The sequence below is a fragment of the Triticum aestivum genome, chromosome 2B, assembly GCF_018294505.1.
Source record: "Triticum aestivum cultivar Chinese Spring chromosome 2B, IWGSC CS RefSeq v2.1, whole genome shotgun sequence".
Lineage (NCBI taxonomy): Eukaryota > Viridiplantae > Streptophyta > Magnoliopsida > Poales > Poaceae > Triticum > Triticum aestivum.
In genome coordinates, this window is record NC_057798.1 from 474,615,032 (window position 1) to 474,630,008 (window position 14,977).

The following is a 14,977-nucleotide window of genomic DNA, read 5'->3' on the forward strand; positions in this document are numbered from 1 at the left end:
TGAGGTCAGTGGGTGGACAAGGGGACCGGGGAGCTCAAATTTGAGCAGTGGCCGGCGACGAGGCTTCGGTCAAGAGGGCAGCAGGAGCGCTTCTCGAGCGCGGGGAAGTTGCTGGGCGTGGCTAGAGGAGGGTGGACAGGCCATTGATGAGATCGGAGAGGCTCGGGGATGGCTTATATAGCCGCGGGGCGAGGAGGCCGCGCTGGCACCGCCGCGGACGCGTGTCCGGCGCCGCAGACACGTGTGCTCGTGCATGGGCTCGGAGGAAGGCGACAACGACGCACAGGGAGGAGCACACGGGGAGGAGGAGGCCAAAGGAGGGCATGTAGGATGCGGCTGAGCGCCATTAAAGCTCGATCGGCCACAAATCTCTCGTGGGCACACGGCGGTTTGCGTCGGTGAGCTAGCTTCCGGAGGGGGAGAGGGGTCCATCAGAGCGGCGACGATGAGAGCTACCTACTGGACATCATCACGGGGGCGAAGCCGACGAGAGGGAGCGGTGCCAAAGCACAAACGGTGCTCTGGACACGCCACAGTGCATAGAGCTTGCGCATAGGCATGCCAGCTGCATGGTCACCACACGACATGGCACATTAAATTCTCTACAGCACCCCAAATGTTGTCTAGTGGTAAGTCCTCCCTGGGTAGATATCAACTGATGCAATAACTAAGTGAAAACGTCTCTGGTTAAAAGGTTATCAACTGCTGAAGCTTACTGCAGTAAACTTAGCCGTGCACTGGTGATCAACAGGGAACTGCTTGAGGCCAATAAATGTGTCTTGAGTGTTTAGCTATGGAGGGACTATGATCCTGGAGGTTTTGAGGGTGAAAGGATCAAGATTTTCTACAGTTACTTCACAATTGCATACTTGGTCTAGAAATGAAGATCAGCAAGATGCACTCACATGGAGTGTCCACTTGAGCTCAAATTGGGCAAAGCTTGATCATTTGGTCATATGAAGATGCTGTAAAAAGCTCATGCTAAATGGACAAACCAAAATAGCACTTGCTTCACAAACATCTCCTCTGGACAGAAACTTGAAATAATTATGGTGGTCAAATGGGTCAATGAAATGATGCCAAATTGGCTGTAGAGATGTTTTATGAGTAGAAGAATGATCTGGTAATTTATCAGGATTTTAAAGCAATATAAAATATAGTTGCTTCACAACCTGAAAATATTGCCAAAATGAAAGATTTGCTCCTGTGCTCACATAAATGATTGGATGGGGCTGAAAATGGGTGAAGGGGCTTCATATGAGCACATTAAGGAGTGTGAAAAAGTTCAACTCATTTGGGTACTCCGAGCTAGTTCTTCCTTCACAAAGCCTTCTATTTGACAGAAACTTTGAAAATTCACTGAGGAAGATTGGCTAGGCAAATAAATTTGAACTTGTGCATGAGGCAATTATTTGGACATATAAACATGCCCAAAAAGTTTGGGAGTCAATAGAAGGAATATAAATGACACTTCCTTCACAAGGTGCCATTTAGGGCAGAATAGGAAATGAATTATTGGAGGATTATTTTTGAACATGGCAATGAAAAGTTTTGCCATATTTGATCAAGACATGACCCAAACAATTTATGAGAATTATTTGGGAATTTTTGGAGTGAGGGAAATATAGGTTGCTTCACAACCTAGGGCAATTTGAGTTATTCCTTTAATAGAAAAGGAATATTCCCAATAAAAGGAATAGTAGAGTTATTCCGCTGCTTTGAGTTGTTTCTGTTGCTTGCATAGAGCAACTGAGGATGGCGTAGTGTCGCCGTACCGATGTTATTCATTGTAATATCGGAGACCTTCTATTCATATTCGTACAATAATAGAAAGCTGGTTTATTCTATGCTAAGTAGTGCCATATTCCAGAAGACTTCTCCTCAATCTCTGCGCTGGAATACTGGGTGTTCCGGTTTACTCTGAGCCGGGGTGCCACAGGCTTGGTATCAGAGCCGGTCTGGCTGTAGGACGCCCTAGACCGCGCGAATGTTAGAAAGCGGTAGTATAGACCCGAGTTGGTTTGTTGCACTTGATTGCTGCATTTGTTTGTTGCATGGCATGCATATAGCCTTAGTATTTGTGATAACGGTTTATCTTATGAGTGTAGTTGGCATCGGTTCGGATCCACTACAGCTCAACCTTTGCATTTCTCCAGCTCCTTTTTCTTTCGGTGTTTGGTGTCATATCTGTCCCAGCAGAGTGATGCCAAGTGATCCCAACACTGTTTGCAAAAATGGTGCTCAGGTATCGCACCGATGTCTTTCCTTCAGTCCCGCCTATCGTTTGGGTGATGGACATGATTCTAGCCTGAATCATTCTTTTATTTTGTCGTGATGGCAACCCTTAATGATCTCAGTTGTCAAGAAAGGGCAGTGTTAGCAGCCTCAGCTTTTCCCTGCTATCCTATTTCCTGGACGAATACTAATCTTTTTACCTCCACTTGATAATGATGTGGTTGCGACCTTCGTGTCCTACTGCATGATTACCGTGTACGTCCTTGCCTCCGAGCTAGTCCAGGTTGCTATCTAGCTAAGCTAACACTTGGTGTAGCGCTGTTTACTCCAATCCTTCCACACATTCATTCATCCTCGTGCACATCGTCACAACATATTAGATCGCAATACCGGAGTTTCCGCGAGATTTGTGTGCTTAGGTGTGCATGCATATTATTGTGTGAGTAGCAGTAATCTGTGATGATTGCTTGATTAATTATCTTAGTAGTATGCTTGTGTGCTTTTGTTTTAGTCGTTTCTGTTGTTCCTTTCTTTGGGCCTTCGGTGTTACAAAGTTTTCCCCTATTAAAGTTGCTCGTCAGCCGACACCGAACCCGAAGAGTGAGCAAGAAATGCATATATTTGGAAACTCATCTAAACAGAATGGAATTATCAACTGACTGCAGTGAGATTAGGAATATCTTGTCTGGATGCAAAAGAAATCCTGGATGGACCGTCAATATCAAGTTTGCATTAGCGTGCACCCATCACAACAAAATGATTAAATCAGGAAGAAGATAAATTGTATGCAAGATTGACAGAATATTATCAAAGGTATGGCTCAGATAGAAGTTTAATTTTTCTGTTGGGGATGATTTTGGAACTCGATGTACCTGGAAGCAAGCAAAAATATGGCATGTACTCAGAAAGGAGAATAGTCCTGCAAAACCCCGTTTCATACAAGAAATCAATAGCAAAAATATTCAGATGGTTATATATGTGGAAATCGGTCCGCATATCACAATAAGAAGCTTCTGGTGTAAGCAACCCAATCTTCTCTTGCAAGATACCCGATAAGCTTCCAAGGCAAGATTCATCTATCTTACTCAGTGTGATACGTGGATGATTCCCCGCACAAGGTACTCTGCCTTCTTCAGTATGCAACCGCAAAAGCTTCCAGCATAAGGTACTGAGTCTTTCCCCAGCAAAGTCTTTAAGGGGGGTAAGCTCCTGAAGCACGATACCCAGTCTTCTTCAGCAAGCTGTCCGATGAAAGTTTTGAGCACAAGCCAGCAAATATTCCTTAGTAAGACATTGGTACAAGGTAGTACGCGGTGAATTGACAGCATATGGGAGTGAATCCCAAGAATCAGATCTGCAACATTTTGGTCAGAATCAAGAATCACTCAGAATACACGTCTGTCTTGAAATCAGGTCCTCATATATATGCAATGAGCATACCATCAAGATCTTACAAGTCACTCGGATGAGGATCTGATAACCATGTGAGGATGATTAAGAGAAGAAATCCAGTATACACCATAGTGTGACAAAGGATTATGAGGATGGACGACATCAGTGAGCTCAGTACAAGTACCCGTGAACCTGGAAAATGATCCTGATGAGCCCTTGTCCCCTTTTTCTCCAATGATGGCACCATGCCTGTGATCTGAGCTGTTTCTAGCTATCCGGGGTGGATGCCTATTTTTGTTTATCTCTTCAACGACTGTCACGAGACTGAGCTGATTTTCAGTCGTCTCGTACAGCTGTTGAGTTTCTTTTTGTGAGAGTAGCCCTATAGCTGCTTTTTGGTTATTTTAGGGAGCTGCCACTTTCTTCTTATCGACCCGGTCGCATGCTCTGAGCTGCTTTTCGGCCGTCCTGAGCCGTGGTTGAGTTATTTCAGTAATGTCCCAGATCCGAGTTGTAAAGACCGTTCTGGTGGCTACTGATTTATTTGCCGATTTCTTTTAAGGGTTTCGAATGATCATTTCCCAATGATTAGTACTTGAGAGGTGTTGAACCTGCCATTTAATGGGTTACTTATCAGAAAAGTGAGGATAAGCTACAATTGCCGAAAAATTGCACCGACAGTACCTATGGTCATACGAATCAGCAATATGACACAGCTCTTTCAGCCAAAGATCCAGACCAAGAAAACAATAATGAAGGAACAAGACCAGTGATGCAGGTATGAAAATTGTATACGACCCCCATGGTGCAGATCCCTCGGATAGTCTAAGTCAGTATTGATCCACATGGATATGCCTACAGCATGAGTAGTCGGCATGAGGAATAATAGTCTTGAAGCATGAGTCCTCAGTTATATGAATCATCATGGATAGCCTGTCGTGAACAAAAAAATTCCGTCAAGTCTGTAGATATTATCATACAGGCCAAACCCTTGGCCGCGTTAGGAGACAATAAAATATTTGGTACGGATCTGATACTCATGACAGTGGAACCAGTTAAAATGATTTAGAAACTTCCGCAATGAGTCAGAGCTTGAGTTTTCAGCAGAAAAACCTGATCATCAGTACATGAGAGGTTGTTAGTGCCTCGTAGCACACCCAGCGGAAGTCACTTTTGGATTTGTGAGACAGACATATATTTCAGTCATGATAATCAAATCACACTCAGTTAGTCAGCAGATCTAAAAAGAAATTGGAGCCTATATAAGCACGAGCAAGCCAGTCAAGATCTGTCAGAATGTGGATACAGTGAATCAAACCACCCCAGGGCCAGTCAGATACAAATTTAATGGGAACAACAACAAAGGAAAAAGGATACCCGAGATGGAAACGGTTTCCTTAACTCGGAATATTCATACTTGTTCCCTGAGCAACCAAATCTCGAGGACGAGATTTCTTTAAGGGGGTAAGATTTGTGACAGCCTGATTTCTGGCCCCTTCTTTTTCTTTTGTTTTTCCGAGGTTTTGGCCTGGGTTTCTTTTTCCGTGGCTTTGTGGTCTGGAAACTGAAGAAGATGATCTCTTCTTTATTTACAGAGTGGCTTGTCATTCCCAAATCTTTCCATAGACACTATCATTTCCATCCTAGCCCAAATACCAATATTCTTTTTATTGGGAATATTCCTTTTCTATTAAAGGAATAACTCAAATTGCCCTAGGTTGTGAAGCAACCTATATTTCCCTCACTCCTAAAATTCCCAAATAATTCTCATAAATTGTTTGGGTCATATATTGATCAAATGTGGCAAAACTCTTCATTGCCATAATAAAAAATAATTCCCCAATATTCCTTTTCCTATTCTGCCCTGAATGGCACTTTGTGAAGGAAGTGTCATTTATATTTCTCCTATTGACTCCCAACCTTTTTGGGCATGTTTATATGTCCAAATAATTGCCCCATGCAAAATTTCGTATTTATTTGCCTAGCCAATCTTCCTCAGCGAATTTTCAAAGTTTCTGTCTGACAGAAGGCTTTGTGAAGGAAGTACTAGCTAGGAGTACCCAAATGAGTTGAACTTTTGCACACTCCTTAATGTGCTCATATTAATCCCCTCAACCCATTTGCAGCCCCATCCAATCATCTATGTGAGCACAAGAGCAAACTTTGTTTCTGGCAATATTTTCAGGTTGTGAAGCAAGTATATTTTATATTGATTCAAAAATCCTCATAAATTACCAGATCATTCTTATACCCGTAAAACATCTCTCCACCCAATTTGGCATCATTTCATTGATCCATTTGGTCACCATAAGTATTTCACGTTTCTGTCCAGAGGAGATGTTTGTGAAGCAAGTGCTATTTTGGTTTGTCCATTTGGCATGAGCTTTTTACAGCATCATCATATGACCAAATGACTAAGCTTTGCCCAATTTAAGCACAAGTGGACACTCCATGTGAGAGCATCATCATGATCTATTTTCTGGACCAAGTATGCAGTTGTGAAGCAACTGCAGTAAATCTTGATCCTTTTACCCTCCCAACCTCCAGGATCATAGTCCCTCCATAGGTTAACACCCGAGACAACATCTTTGGCTTCAAGCAACTCCCTGTTGATCACATTGAGCTGGTAAAGTTTACTGCAGTAAAATTCAGAGCTCACTAACTATTTAACTAGAGCCTCTTTCACCTTGTCACCACCTCAGTTGAAACCAACCTTCGAAGGACTTACCACTAGACATACATTTCCAGCTGTTTGCCTCCCCCACATGCCAGCACTGGTGGTGACCACCATTTTGGCATGCCATGCGCGCGTCCAGAGCACTGTTTGTGCTGGACCCCCTCCTCCTCTCGTCGTCTTAGAGCCCGTGATCATGTCCAGCGTGTTCCCAGCGTCGTCGCCGTTCTCCTGGACCCCTCTCCCCCTGTGTCCTCTTCCTCACCGACGCTCGCCGACGAGCGCCCACGAGAGATCTATGGCCGACCGAGCTTTTAGGGCGCTCGGCCTTTTCCTCTGCCCCTCCCTTTGCCGTCTCTTCCCCATGAAGCTCTGCCTTGTGCCCTCTGCATCGTTTGCCCCGAGTCCATGCACGCGAGCATGCGTCCACGGCGCCGGACACGCGTCGCCGGTGGTGCTAGCTCGGCCTCCCTCTTGCCTGGCTATATATAGCCATCCCCGCGGCCTCTCGAGCTCATTAGCCTCCCCTCCTCCCTCCACTAGCCCTAACTGAGCACTAGCTCGAGCTCCAGGAATTCCTGTTGCCGCCCATTGCCGCCATGGCCGCCGCCTCGGCTCGGCTAAATTAGCCCGAAGCCAAGTTTCCCCCTCCCCTTCTCCACCACCAGTAGCTCCACAACACTCCGGTGAGTCTCCCGTGCCCTTTCCCCTATCGCCGGAGCCAATCCAGGGCCGTGCCCCTCGACCCGCCGCCGCCTCTGTAGTCCCCGTCGCCGCAGCCTTCCCTCCGCTCCACTCCTCCTCGGCGGTCGTGTTGACCCTGAACGGATCCGCCTCATCGCCCTGAGCTCGTCAGTGTGCTCTACGTCGCCGGAGACGGCCGGAGCTGCCCGGGACGGCGCCGGCAACGCCCCTGCCTCTGCTTCGGTCGGGCCAGGGAGGGGAGGAAGATGACGCCTCGCCAGGCCCCACCCCCTGCCCGCGGGCCCTGTCAGTCAGTGGCTGGGCGTTGACCAGCCCAGCCCACGTGGATAAGTGACGGGCCCCAACCATGGGACCCGCAGGCGTCAGCCCCGCCACTGTTCCTTTGGATAAGGTGAAAACGTATTTCCCCGAATGCGCTTTCACTTTTTCTGTTCAGGTCGCTGGTTGAAATTATTTTCATTACAGATGGGTCCCTGGCAGAAAAACTTCCCTATCTTTTTAACCGTAACTCCGTTTGCGCCCCCTCCGAGAGAGAACTGTTTCTGGCAAATCTTTCCGTGGCTTCACCGCACTTCTCCCCGGTGCCTTCATCATCCCCAGGCAAGCCACAATACCCACTTGCAAGATAGTCATGTAGTAGCCATGGTTTTCAACTTGAATCTTTATTAAATGTTTGATTGTAGAAAAGATGGTTATCGTTGTTCCGGTGATGTTCAGATTTGCATGTTCACTTTTGTGCTATGTTGTCTTATACAGTGTGATCATGTTATACCTTCTAGTATTACCTTTCATATGTTTATGCTGGTTAGTAGTACATGTTGATGTTGGAGATGGTCATGCTAGTCAGTATGCGATGCTCAGTGGGTATGAGTTATTGTTGATATGGTGGAAAGTTATGTGATACTCTCATGATGATGTTGATATCATGTTCATGCATTTTATCATGGCTCAGCATATTTGCATTCAAGTTAACCGGATTAAATTGAACTTGAACAATTGTCGGCTGAGTCATGGTGCCGCTGAATCGATGCTGACCAGTGCAACCACGCTTACCGGTATGGGACGGTCCTAACTGGGTCAATTGTTGTGCCTCTCGCCGGTACCTCCAACGAGGGAAGGTTATGGGAGCGTGCTACCCTCAGCAGGTAGGCGGAGCATAGCCTTGTGTGCCCGTTGTTGAGTTAGTTTTTGGATCCTTGTCCCAGAGTGGGATGGGCCACGACGGTGGTCATTGTGTCTGGAGGTAGGCACGGGGCCACCAATGACTTAGCTCAGTGAGGAGTGAGTCGGAGTGGCCAGGAGAGTGTCATGGCAGTAGATCGGTTTTGTCGGAACGTCGTTGGTCCACCCGAATGGAAGTGTGAGGTCATGGGTTCCATAGTGTGGGTACAGTGTACTAACCTCTACAGAGTGTATATTAAACCATCTATAGCTGCGCCCGCGGATAAGGGCCGAGGTCGAGAGAAGGTCACAACATGAGTCAACAGTAATAAGAATAATGTGCTTAATAACAGTGAGATAAGTAGGCCAACTGTTGTTCGGGTTGTGATCGCCGTAAGGATCACGGGCCTTGTATTGGTCGGGTTGTGGTCGCCGTAAGGATCACGGTTTGGGACCCAGTGTTGGTCGTGGGTTGTGATCGCCGTAAGGATCATGAGGGTATCGAGCATATCGAGTTGTTGTATATTCGCGATGTTGTACGAGAATCATGGGTAAAGGTCAAGCTCCTTGTGTTCTTTTACTGATCGCTACGGTATTGTTTATACCAAGATTGATTTGATCCTGAGATGATCGTGTGATGTCCGAGATTGGTAAGTGATGCATGTGTTGGTTACGAGGTAACCCGAGCAGAATAAGTGGTGCATATAATGTCATTATGGTGCATGCTAGTATTGTTGGATTAATATGTTCATGTTGTGATAGCTATTTATGTTGGTCATGTTCATGTTATATTGCTATGATGATATTATGTTAATTACTGTTTAACCTGTAATTGCCATGCTGTTGTCTATCTTGAATGCTTCTGGATTATTGTGAGCTTGCAAGTACATTCAATGTACTGACCTGGCATGTCATGCTAGTTTGCAGGTCATGCGGGATTTGATTGCTTGCTTGTCATGGTTCCGTTCGTGCGAGCTAGGATAAGCGTTCCAGCCAGAGTCCCTGCGGAGTGGAGTTCACCACCGTCGTCGTTGTTCCGCTGCTAGAGTTCTTCCGCTGCATCGTGTTGTTTTGCTGCTTGCATAGAGCAACTGAGGATGGCGTAGTGTCGCCGTACTGATGTTATTCATTGTAATATCGGAGACCTTGTATTTATATTCGTGTAATAATAGAAGGCTGGTTTGTTCTATGCTAAGCAGTGCCGTATTCCAGAAGACTTCTCCTCGATCTCTGGGCTGGAATACGGGGCGTTCCGATTTTCTCTGAGACGGGGTGCCACAGCCTTGGTGTCAGAGCAGGTCTGGCTGTAGGACGCCCTAGACTGCGCGAACGTTAGAAATCGGCAGTATAGAGTCTGGCTTGTTTATTGCACTTGATTGCTGCATTTGTTTGTCGCATAGCATGCATATAGTTTATTATTTAGTCGCTAACGGTTTATCTGGTGAGTGTAGCTGGCATCGGTTCGAATCCACTACAACTCAACCTTTGCATTTCTTCAGTCCCTTTTTCTTTCGGTGTTTGGTGTCATTCCTGTCCCAGCAGAGTGATGCCAAGTGATCCCGACATTGTTTGCAAAATGGTGCTCATGTATCACACCGATGTCTTTCCTTCAGTCCCACCTATCATTTCGGTGATGGACATGCGTCTATCCCGGATCATTCTTTTATTTTGTCGTGTTGGCAACCCTTAATGATCTTAGTTATCAAGAAAGGGCATTGTCAGCAGCCTCAGTTTTTCCCCGCTATCCTATTTCTTGGACGAGTACTGATCTTTTTCCGTCCGCTTGATAATGATGTGGTTGCGACCTTCGTGTCCTACTGCATGATTACCGAGTGCGTCCTCGCCTCCAAGCTAGTCCCTGTTGCCACCTGGGTAAGCTAGCACTTGGTGTAGCGATGTTTACACCAATTCTTCCACACATTTATTCACCCTCGTGCACACCGCCACAGCATGTTAGATCGCTATATCGGAGTTTCCGCGAGATTTGTGTGCTTAGGTGTGGACGCATATTATTGTGTGAGTAGGAGCAATATGTGATGATTGCTTGATTAATTATCTTAGTAGTATGCTTGTGTGCTTTTGTTTTAGTCGTTTCTGTTGTTCCTTTCTTTGGGCGTTCGGTGTTACCAATTCTTCCCCTATTAAAGTTGCTCGTCAACTGACACTGGACCCGAAGAGACAGCGAGAACTGCATATATTTGGAAACTCAGCTAAACAGAATGGAATTATCAGCAGACTGCAATAAAAATTGGAAATATCATGTCTGGATGCAAAAGAAATCCTGGATGGACCGTCAGTATCAAGTTTGCATTAGCATGCACTCATCACAACAAAATTATTAAATCAGCAAGAAGATAAATTGTGTGCATGGTTGACAGAATATTATCAAAGGTATGGCTCAGATACAAGTTTAATTTTTCGTTGAGGATGATTTTGGAACTTGATGTACCTGGAAGCAAGCAAAAATATGGCATATACTCAGAAAGGAGGATAGTCCAGTAAAACCCTGTATCATACAAGAAATCAACATCAGAAATATTCAGATGGTTATATATATGTGGAAATTGGTCCGCATATCATCAATAAGAAGTTTCTGGTGTAAGCAACCCAATCTTCCCTCGCAAGATATCAGAGAAGTTTCCAAGGCAACATTCAACTATCTTCCTCAGTACGATACGTGGATGATTCCCCGTACAAGGTACTCTGCCTTCTTCAGTACGCAACCGCAACAGCTTCCAGCATAAGGTACTGAGTCTTTCCCCAGCAAAGTCTTTAAGGGGGTAAGCTCCTGAAGCACGATACCCAGTCTTCTTCAGCAAGCTGTCCGATGAAAGTTTCGAGCACAAGCCAGCAAATATTCCTCAGTAAGACATTGGTACAAGGTAGTACATGGTGAATTGACAGCATATGGCAGTGAATCCCAAGAATCAGATCACCAACATTTTGGTCAGAATCAAGAATAAGTCAGAATACACGTCTATCTCGGAATTCGGTCCTCATATATATGCAATGAGCATACCATCAAGATCTTACAAGTCACCCGGATGAGGATTTGATAACCACGTGAGGATGGTTAATAGAAGAAAGCCAATATACATCGCAGTGTGACAAAGGATTATGAGGATTGACGACATCAATGAGCTCAATACAAGTACCCATGAAACTGGGAAATGATCCTAGTGAGCCCTTGTACCCTTTTTCTCCAATGACGTCACCACGCCTGTGATCTGAGCTGTTTCTAGCTATCCAGGGTGGATGCCAATTTTTGTTTCTCTCTTCAACGACTGTCACGAGTCTGAGCTGCTTTTCAGTCGTGTCGTACAGCTATTGAGTTTCTTTTTGTGACAGTAGCCCTATAACTGCTTTTTGGCTATTTTAGGGAGCTGCCAAGTTCTTCTTATCGACCCGGTCTCATGCTCTGAGCTGCTTTTCGGCCGTCCTGAGCTGTGGTTGAGTTATTTCAGTAATGTCCCAGATCTGAGTTGTAAAGACCGTTCTGGTGGCTACTGATTTTTTTGCCGATTTCTAGCAAGGGTTTCAGATGATCATTTCCCAACGATCAGAAAATGAGAGATGTTGAACCTACCATTTAATGGGTTACCCTGTCAGAAGAATGAGGATAAGCTACGATAGCCGAAAAATTGCACCAACAATACCTATGGTCATACAAAGAAACAATATGACCCATCTCTTTCATCCAAAGATCCAGACCAAGAAAACAATAATGAAGGAGCAAGACCAGTGATGCGGGTATGAAATTGTACACAACCCCCATGGTGAAGATCCCCCGGACTGTCTAAGTCAGTATTGATCCACATGGATATGCCTGGAGCATGAGTAATCGGCATGAGGAATAACAATCTGGAAGCCCGAGTCCTCACTTATATGAATCATCATGGATAGCCTGTCGTGAATTTTTTTTTTCCATCAGAACCACCGTCAGTCAAGTCTGCAGATATTATCATACAGGCCAAACCCTTTATGATGGCCACAACAGGAGACAATCAAATATTTTGGCACAGATCCGATACTCACGGCAGTGAAACCGGTTAAGATGGTTCAGAAACTTCTGTGATGAGTCAGAATCTGTCAGGAAAAGGTTATCTTTAACTCATTGTTTGGAACCCAAAGGACCTGCATGTAGTGGAGAAACCCAATGCAATGAGTCAGAGCTTGAGTTTTCATCAGAAAATTCTAATCATCATTACATGAAAGGTTGTCAGTGCCGAGTGGCACACCCAGCGGAAATCACTTTTGGATTTGTGAGACGGACATATATTTAAGTCATGATAATTAAATCACACTCAACTAGTCAGCAGATCTAGAAAGAAATTGGAGCTTATATAAGCATGAGAAACCAAGGTAAGATCTGTTAGAAGGAGGATGCAGTGAATCAAACCACCCCAGGGCCAGTCAGATAAAAATTAAATGGGAACAACAATAAAGGAAAAAAAGGATACCCGAGTTGGAAACGGTTTCCTTAAGTCCGAATATTCATACTTGTTCCCTGAGCAACCAAATCTCGAGGACGAGATTTCTTTAAGGGGGTAAGGTTTGTGACAGCCTGATTTTTGGCCCTTTCTTTTTATTTTGTTTTTCCGAGGTTTTTGCCTGAGTTTTCTTTTTCCGTGGCTTTGTGGTCTGGAAACTGAAGAAGATTCCCTCTTCTTTGTTTCCAGAGTGTCTTGTCATTCCCAAATCCTTCCCTAGGCCCTGTCATTTCCATCCTGGCCCAAATCCCAATAATTTTTTATTGGGAATATTCCTTTTCTATTAAAGGAATAACTCAAAATTGCCCTAGGTTGTGAAGCAACCTATATTTCCCTCATTCCCAAAATTCCCAAATAATTCTCATAAATTGTTTGGGTCATATCTTGATCAAATATGGCAAAACTTTTCATTGCCATGTTCAAAAATAATCCTCCGATAATTCATTTCCTATTCTGCCCTGAATGTCACTTTCTGAAGGAAGTGTAATTTATATTTCTCCTATTGACTCCCAACCTTTTTGGGAATGTTTATATGTACAAATAATTGCCTCATGCACAAGTTCAAATTTATTTGCCTAGCCAATCTTCCTCAGTGAATTTTCAAACTTTCTGTCAAACAGAGGACTTTGTGAAGGAAGTGCTAGCAAAGAGTACCCAAATGAGCTGAACTTTTGCACACTACTTAATGTGCTCATATTAACCCCCTCTACCCATTTGCAGCCCCATCCAATCATCCATGTGAGCACAGGAGCAAATCTTTGTTTCTGGCAATATTTTCAGGTTGTGAAGCAAGTATATTATATATTGCTTCAAAATCCTGATAAATTACCAGATCATTCTTATTCGCATAAAAATATCTCCACCCATTTTGGCATCATTTCATTGGTCCATTTGATCACCATAACTATTTCATGTTTCTGGACAGAAATGATGTTTGTGAAGCAAGTGCTATTTTGGTTTGTCCATTTGGCATGAGCTTTTTACAACATGTTTATATGCCCATATCATGAGGGTTTGCCAAGTTTCATCCCATTCCATAACTCCATGTGAGTGCATCTTGCTGATCTTCATTTCTGGACCAAGTATGCAGTTGTGAAGCAACTGCAATAAATCTTGATCCTTTTACCCTCCAAATCCCCAGGACTGTAGTCCTTCCTATCCTAAACACCCCAGACAACTTCTTTGGCTTCAAGCAACTCCCTGTTGATCACATTGAGTTGGTAAAGTTTACTGCAGTAAACTTCAGAGCTCACTAACTATTTAACCAGAGCCTCTTTCACCTTGTTACTACCTCAGTTGAAACCAACCTTCAAAGGACTTACCACTAGACATCCGTTTCTAGCTGTTGGCCTCCCCCACATGCCAGCACTAGTGGTGACCACCGTTTTCGCTTGCCATGCGCGCGTCCAGAGCACTGTTTGTGCTGGACCCCCCCTCCTCTCGTCGTCTTAGAGCCCGTGATCATGACCAGCGTGTTCCCCGCGTCGTCGCCGTTCTCCTAGACCCCTCTCCCCCTCCGTCCTCTTCCTCACTGACGCTCACCGACGAGCGCCCACGAGAGATCTGTGGCCGACCGAGATTTTATGGCGCCCGGCCTTTTCCTCTGCCCCTCCCTTTGTCGTCTCTTCCCCGTGAAGCTCTGCCTTGTGCCCTCTGCGTCATCTGCCCCGAGTCCATGCACGTGAGCACGTGTCCGCGGCACCGGACATGCGTCGCCGGCGGTGCCAGCTCGGCCTCCCTCTTGCCCGGCTATATATAGCCATCCCCGTGGCCTCTCGAGCTCAGCAGCCTCCCCTCCTCCCTCCACTAGCCCTCCCTGACCACTAGCTCGAGCTCCAGGAGCTCCCGTTGCCGCCCATTGCCGCTGCCTTGGCTCGGCTAAATTAGCCCGAAGCCAAGTTTCCCCCTCCCCTTCTCCACCACCAGTAGCTCCACACCACTCCGGCGAGTCTCCCCTGCCCTTTCCCTTGTCACCAGAGCCCCTCCAGGGCCGTGCCCCTTGACCCGCCGCTGCCTCTATAGTCCCCGTCACTGCGGCCTTCCCTCCGCTCCACCCCTCCTCGGCGGTCGTGTTGATCCTGAACGAATCTGCCTCATTGCTTTGAGCTCGCGAGTGTGCTCTGCGTCACCGAAGACGGCTGGAGCTGCCCGGGCTGGCGCCGGCAGCGCCCCTGCCTCTGCTTCGGTCTGGCCAGGGAGGGGAGGAAGACGACGCCTTGCCAGGCCCCACCCCCTGCCCGTGGGTCCTGCCAGTCAGTGGCTGGGCGTTGACCAGCCCAGCCCACGTGGATAAGTACGGGCCCCACCCGAGGGACCCGCA